The following is a 7,620-nucleotide window of genomic DNA, read 5'->3' as shown; positions in this document are numbered from 1 at the left end:
ACGTGAAGTTTATCTCCACATAGATATGGTAGTCAAACAACAAACCATCCAAAGAAACATAAAAATTATCAAGTTTGGTGGAAGAAAAGATGAAACTCGGCCTCCACAGCGGCTCTGTGCTTCCGCTTGGTTAAAAGTTGTATAAAAATCATGTCTAATGACTATTTATAGGTGTAGAAAAAAGCCTAAACGATTAACCAAGTCCGAAATAAAAAAGAAGATAAAATAACCTCGAAAATCGGACACCGTGCGTCGCACCGCGTAACGCTCGTAACGCAAGGAAGCATCTTGCGCTGGGCCGCGCGACACGGGCTTAAACACGAGGAATTTGATTCGCGTCGCTGCCTTCAAAGTGGCACAGTCCAAATTGCTTCCCACTGCTTCGTGCTTCATATATTCAATTCCCTCCACGTTGCTTTGCATCTTCTCCCAGGTAATGCCTTCATCTTTCTTTCTTTATTTTATTTCATGCATTTCTTGTATCATTATATCCTAGTTGATCATGTAACCTTTAATCCATTAGATATTTTCCCTTCCAATAAGCAGAGCACATAAACCCCTTTGAATGCTTAATATAAAAATTGCTTCTCCAGCTAAGACATTTAACTCTCAGATTCATCTTCGATATACCTACATTATCTATTAACACTCAAATAAATATAAAATTTATAATCTAAGTTAAGTAAAGAATATTTCATATCAAATATAACCAAAGAACAGTAAAAATACGAGTAAATTAATGTCGAAACATATAAAAATATGTCCAAAATCACCACCCTCACACTTAAACCTTTGTTCGTCCTCGAACAAACCATCACTATAGTAGACGAAATAAAATTAAGCTCTTATCATTAAAAGCACATTACACATATGACTATGGTTGATTGCAACAATTAAGCTCTAGCACATGCATTTAACACACATTTAACTTATGCCATACTTCCAAAACACATTCAAAACAACGACAATATGCTCATACCAATCTAGCCTCAAAAACCGACTCAATATCACAATACCCCCACGGCTTGAACACTCAACATTATAATTAAGTCTAATAACATTACCTATTCCTCGTGAAATCATGTTCCCTCACAACAAAACCAAAGAGATATTAGTTGACTTCACACATTCGAATCTCATCATCAAATATAGTTCAAGAACTCACATATATCTAAGAAATCATTCACTCTCGCAAAAAAGTCACATGTAGGGTTGTCAAATTTGGCCCAAGCCCAAATGACTCGCCCAAAATTGAGCTGGTTATTGATCCGCATATTTATTGAACTTGGCTCATTTTGACCCAACACATCTCAACACATTTAAGTTGGACCAATTTTTAGCCCAAATTGATTCATGAGTAACTTGGCCAAAATATCTTAGAAATAATTTGTTATGTTTGAAATGTTATATATGACCACAACCAAAGAAAAAAAATCTTATTTAGTAATTATACAATTCATAACAAGACAACTAATATTAAGTAAATATTAAAAAGAGTTGGGCTAGTTGGGCGACCCGAATTTTAGCCCAAGTAATTTTTGGTCGGGTCATTTGACTAGCCCAATATTGACTCAACTTATTTTGACCAGCCCAAAATCGACTCAACCCGCCCATTTGACACCCCTAGCCACATGCATGCAATTAGTATCATAGGCTTGCCCATTATGTAAAACTCTACTAATGTAGGCTCGCTCCATCTAAAATCAATTAGGACTTTTTTCACGGTTGTAATGTGGGTTAAGGGATGAGTAAAATATATTTAGGAATAGTAGATCACCCTCCTAAGCACTTTAACACATCATAAAATTAACTTTGAGCGCACATATTTTCAATCCCAACTTTCAGTTTCACAACAAAAATCACCCCAACAACATTCTTTCTTTATTTAAGCACTACTTCAATTCATACCCACTAGCAAGAACAAGATGTCAATTTATTTTCTTTTGCTGCATATTATTTTTTCTTTCTTTTTTTCCTTATTTTTAGCACAAATATTTTTCCTATAATTTTCTCTAGTGATTATCTCTTACAACACAATTCTTCCTTTCATTGGTTCCACTCAAAAGCCACCTAAATTCCATACTTACTTCTTCTAGGGCACATTTTATAAGTTAAGTGCTTAAAGAGGAAAAAAGATCAAACAATGTCAATAAAGAAAAAAATAAAAGGGTATAGGCTCGTAATGTGGGTGTCAAATAAAAGTCTATATGCTCAAAAATGGTTAATTAGGAAAGATTTTATTTGTGATAAGCATAAAGCTCAAAAAGATCAAAGAAAGCCTAAAATTATTTTTCAAACCGAGCAAAACCTAAATTTTCGCTTCAACTCACATGCCGGACAAGTTCTAGACTCAAATGTAATAATATGGACTACACTAAAAATCTCACCACACATGACACGTGACTTACTAAGGACGATTCCATTCCGACTCTCAAACTAATGCAGGTATTTACAGAGCCATAAGATATTAAGCATTAAGCACAAAGTGAACATAGGTTAAGAAAACGAGACATATGCGTCATCAAATAAGTTATCCAATTCATTAAGGTGTCATAAATAATTCCAAAATATAGGGAAGATACTGCACATGCTAAAGCATAAATATGCTACTATAAAATAAGTCAAAGACGCCTAGGAATCTCATCATTCTTCCTCCATTTTATTTCCTAACTCCTAATATACTCTAGAAATTTAAAAAACTACCAGGTTCAAACTACATCCCATGGAAAAGAATCGAGGCACAAAAAAAAATCACGGGGGATTATTTCTACCTAAATAAAACTAAAAGACATGTTTTTGGATTTTTTCTATTTTTTTATTTTTTTTAATTTTTTTAGACTTTAATCCCTCAAGAAAGCTGCCTAGGAGATCCATCGTCGGAAAAAGTCTGATCTTCTTTCAAATTTTATTTCTGATTTTTCCTATTTTTGATTTTTTTAAAAAAATAATTAAGCTACTGAAACTACTACTAACATACTACACTACTACAAAAATTAAAATAAGAAACTAAAATCAACATAAGAAGTTAATATTTTTACTAACATACTACTACTAATTATCTAGAGGACTTCTCCCACCCCACACATAAAAGAGTGCAGTGTCCAGATGCATAATAAAGCAAAAATAATAAGGGTGGACAAGAACCTCCCTGAAAGGCCAAAGGTCGAAGCAATAGCAACTCACGGGATACTCACACTTCTCGCATACATGATCTTTTGTGCGGGCACCCCACACTAAGTCCTAACCATCTTCCTCATTTTGCACACTTCCAATGGCTTTGCTTCTATACCCTTAGTTATGGCTGTGCATAATTTGGTAAATACCGAATTACCGTACCAAGACCGAAAATTTTGGTATTTGATATTCGATATTTTGGTATTCGGTATGGTATTTGGTTTAAGTTTTAAAAAAAATTGGTATTAGGTATGGTATTTGGTATTTTAAAATAAAATAATAAAATACCGATACCGTACCTAAATATATATTATATTACACAATACATATATTATTAATTATAATATAAATATAAAAAAATCTAAAATTTTACTTTTCTTTATTCTCTAAGTTCATCAATTAAGTCTAAGCAATTAAAAAGACATTTCTAATGATCAAATTTATTTCTTTATGTAGAGTTTCCTCTCTCTAGGTTGATATTTGCTGGTTTTGGACAAAACTTTTATCAACAAATATTTTTAGTTTTGTATTTTTCAGTACTTTAATTAAGAATATTACAACCTATGACTCTATGCACTAGTTAGTATTCAAACCGAATAAATCGAAGTTACCAAACCGAATAAATCGAAACCGAAAGGAGAAAAACCGAACCATATCGAAGTTAATTAAGTATGGTATTGGTATAGTATTTTAAGAAACCGAATACCAAAAATACCGAACCGAAATATCTAAATACCGTACCGTACCAACCGACGAACACCCATACCCATAATCCTACAAAATAAAAACAAATACTACAAAAATAATATAATAAAATAAATAAAAATAAAAATAAAATAAATAGTACAGTTGGGTTGCCTCTCAACAAGTGCCTAATTTAACATCACGACAGGACTTCAACCACTTTTGCCTTCACCTTGAACTTATGAATTGAGCCCCTAATTTGGCTTCAAGCTTTTGGTTATGCTCCCGGGATGGTGGGATAAATCTAATAGGGACAAGTAACTAATGGAGCATTTTGCACTTCTTGGCTTTCAGTTAAGGTATGTAATTCAGTCTTTTTGGCACGACAAATTCAAGAATATAAGCACCTTGTTCCTCGCCCGTTGACTCCTTCAAATGCTCGGATGACTCGATTTTTATGTCATCATCCAAACACAATGTTGAAAAATATGGAATGAGGACCAATTCACCCCAACTCTAAATTGTGTCACTATTTACATCCCCATATGCACACACACTAGAGTCTTCAAGTGTAATATTATCTACTTTCTCACAACGGTACCCAGTAAGTATCAAGCCTAACCTCGGTAGAGTAGAGACGAGGTCATGTCAAGACACCTACTAGGATAAGAATAAGAAATAGACCAAGAATAATACAGTCTAAGAATGTAAACGAGGAAAATAAGGCAATAAGGAAATACAACAAGATAAACTGCAACTGAATTTTAATCAATAAATACAACAAGTAAGAAACACATAATAAGAACATCAAGGAAAAACAATGAGGATAAATACAAGTGAGGTAAATAAAAAATAACAACAAGAACCATAACCAAGGTACCGCCTCGTAATCTCATTTCACAATCACAGTCACAATCTTTCCTTATATCACCCCGAGAGCCTTACATTTAGTTTTGAAAATTATTTTTTCTGAAATAGCTACCTGCGTTTTAGCCCACCTTATCATACCGCGTGGGTTCAAGTAGTTCCCCTGCTAGCAACACGCGTATCAAGCCCACCTTATCTCACTGCATGCGTATCAACCCCTATCCTTATACCACCGCATGCGTATCAATATCACAACCTATTACAACTCGAACTCAGGTGTGCAAATACCACAACTTGCCAAAAGAATCAACAATAATAATGTTTCCATAATAAATAGCTCATGGCTCAACCACAATGGGTACAAGAGTCTCAACAATAGCAGCTGGAAGTGAATAGCTCAACAAAAATGGTATTTCAACAATTTATAATTTTGCCTCAATGTGATCATGACTTTTACAACTTCAACACTAAAACTCAACTATAAGATATTCCTAAAAATAACAACTTCAAGTAAGGTAACTCAACCATCAAATAATTAACAAGGTAATAAGGAAACAGTAACTTTAGCTAAGCATGTAAGGGCAAATATCAAGTAAGAGATGGGATAAGTAATAACAATGTCAAATAAAGCATGTAAGGATGGATTAACGATGATGGATATAACATGTTATGACAATTTGATTAAAGGCATGAAAAGAATCTATATAGCTTAAACCGATCAATTACCACATATAGCCCGTGTACCCACTTGTCACCTTGTGTACACGGCTTTCATGTACCACAAATGACACAAAATGACTCCAACCTAAGGGGTAATTCTCCCATACAAAGTTAGACAAGATACTTACCACAAATAAGCTAACTCAATCCACTAGTAAGTCTTTTCCGTGAATATCTGACTCTGAACGGCTCGAATCTAACCAAAATAACTTTATACCATAAATACAAACCATAGAAACTATTCTGAATAATAAAGTTGCAATCTTTAAAGAAAATTAAAAAGTCAACATTGGACCCGCGTCTCAAAACCCTACCAAACTTACAAATCCGAACACACATTCACTAACGAGTCCAACCATGCTAAAATTATTCAATTCCGACCTCAAATCGACATTCAAATCCTCAAAATATAGCTTATGAAGTTTTTACAAATTTTCCCAATTTATCCAACTCAAAACACTAATTAAATGGTAAAAACAATGATGGATTCATGTATAATAATCAAATTCAAGTTAAAATCACTTACCCCGATCAACTCTTTGAAAATCTCTCTCAAAATCACCCAAAACTGAGGTCTCTAACTCAAAAGATAAAAAATGGGAACAAACCCTCGATCTGCCCCTTTTCTGCCCAGGGATTCTGCATCTGCGGACCAATAGATGCATCTGCGGCTCCGCACCTGCGAAAAAACCATCGCAGGTGCGGCTTTACTTAAGCCATGGACTTTTCGCTTCTGCGGGCACTACCCGCTTTTGCGGTTGCACTTCTGCGAGCCAACTTCTACGGAAGCTTGACCGCACCTGCGGTCCTCCCTAGCCCAACTCAAATCTGCATCTGCGATAAGCCAACCGCACCAGCGTGTCCGCACTTGCGTCCAAGCCCACCGCAGGTGCGATGACACCCGAACTTCAGCAACCTTCAGCAATCAACTAAGTTCAAAAATGATCCCGATTTCAATCTGATTCACACCCGGAGCCTCCGGGACTCTGACCGAACATACCATCAAGTTCCAAATCACATAACGTACCTACTTGAGGAATAAAATCACATCAAATAACATCGATTCTAAGAATCACAACCCAATTCAAACCAATTCAAACCATGAACATCCAACTTCCAACACCAACAATGATTTATATCAAACCAACTCCGATTGATCTCTAGTTTTGCACACAAGTCATAAATAATACAACGGACCTATTCCAACTTTCGAAATCGGAATCTGACCCCGATAGCAATAAAGTCAACTCTCACTCAAACTTCTTAACTTTCTAACTTTCGCCAATTCAAGCCAAAATGACTTATGGACTTCCAAATCAATATCCGTACACGCTCCTAAGTCCAAAATCACCATCCGAAGCTATCGAAACCGTCAAAACTCCATTCTGTAGTCGTCTACACAAATGTCAAACTTCGGTCAACTCTTTCAACTTAAGCTTCCAACTTTGGGACTAAGTGTGGATTTCACTCTGAAACTCATCCAAAAAAACCAACCACCCCGGCAACTCACATAACCACAATATAATATAGAGGATGCAATAAAAAGGGGAACGAGGCTAAAATACTCAAAATGACCGGTCAGGTCATTACAATGTTGCTCTGCAACTTGCTTCAATATATCCCTAATACAGGTATCACATGCCATATCCTGCACTTCATTGCTTCTATCAAACTTAAAGATATTATTAGAAAGATCATAATAAGGGCTCAGAGAAGGATAAAATAACTAGGACAACCATCCCAATGGTCACTTTGACCACCATAAATATTACAAATATTTCACTCATAAGATTGAGATTGTACGCACAACCTACTCCCGAGAACATTTTGGCAACTTTTTCACCAATGGGGCCCTCCACAATATGGACAAGGATCATCAAAATAAGAATAACCGCCATTCAAAAAATCTTCATACCAAGATGCCGTGTTAAGATAAGTAACCAAATACTACAATAAAAAAATAAAAAATAAAAATAACTTGAATAGTTAAAAAGTAAAAATCTAATATAGAAAAATAGCTAATTCTAAGTCCCCGACAACAGCACCAAAAACTACGCGGTCGTCAAGTAATAAAGTGATAAGATAGAGTGTCAAACCCACGAGGACTTGTTATTAACTATTAACTAAATTAGACTATTCTAATTATCTAGACAAGGATTAAACCTAGAATGACTC

General features: G+C 35.1%; 1 long non-coding RNA gene across 1 annotated transcript in view; it reads left to right on the top strand.

Annotated features, from left to right (window-relative positions):
• The first annotated feature begins 313 nt into the window (after positions 1–313).
• LOC104097868 (uncharacterized) overlaps positions 314–7,620 on the top strand; it is a 35,545-nt gene continuing 28,238 nt past the window's right edge. Inside the window, exon 1 of the long non-coding RNA XR_686636.3 lies at positions 314–433. This is a non-coding gene — a long non-coding RNA (uncharacterized lncRNA). The remainder of the gene's footprint in view (positions 434–7,620) is intronic.

This window comes from Nicotiana tomentosiformis, chromosome 7 (genome assembly GCF_000390325.3).
Source record: "Nicotiana tomentosiformis chromosome 7, ASM39032v3, whole genome shotgun sequence".
Taxonomy (NCBI): Eukaryota; Viridiplantae; Streptophyta; class Magnoliopsida; order Solanales; family Solanaceae; genus Nicotiana; species Nicotiana tomentosiformis.
This window is presented reverse-complemented; position numbering and strand designations above follow the sequence as displayed.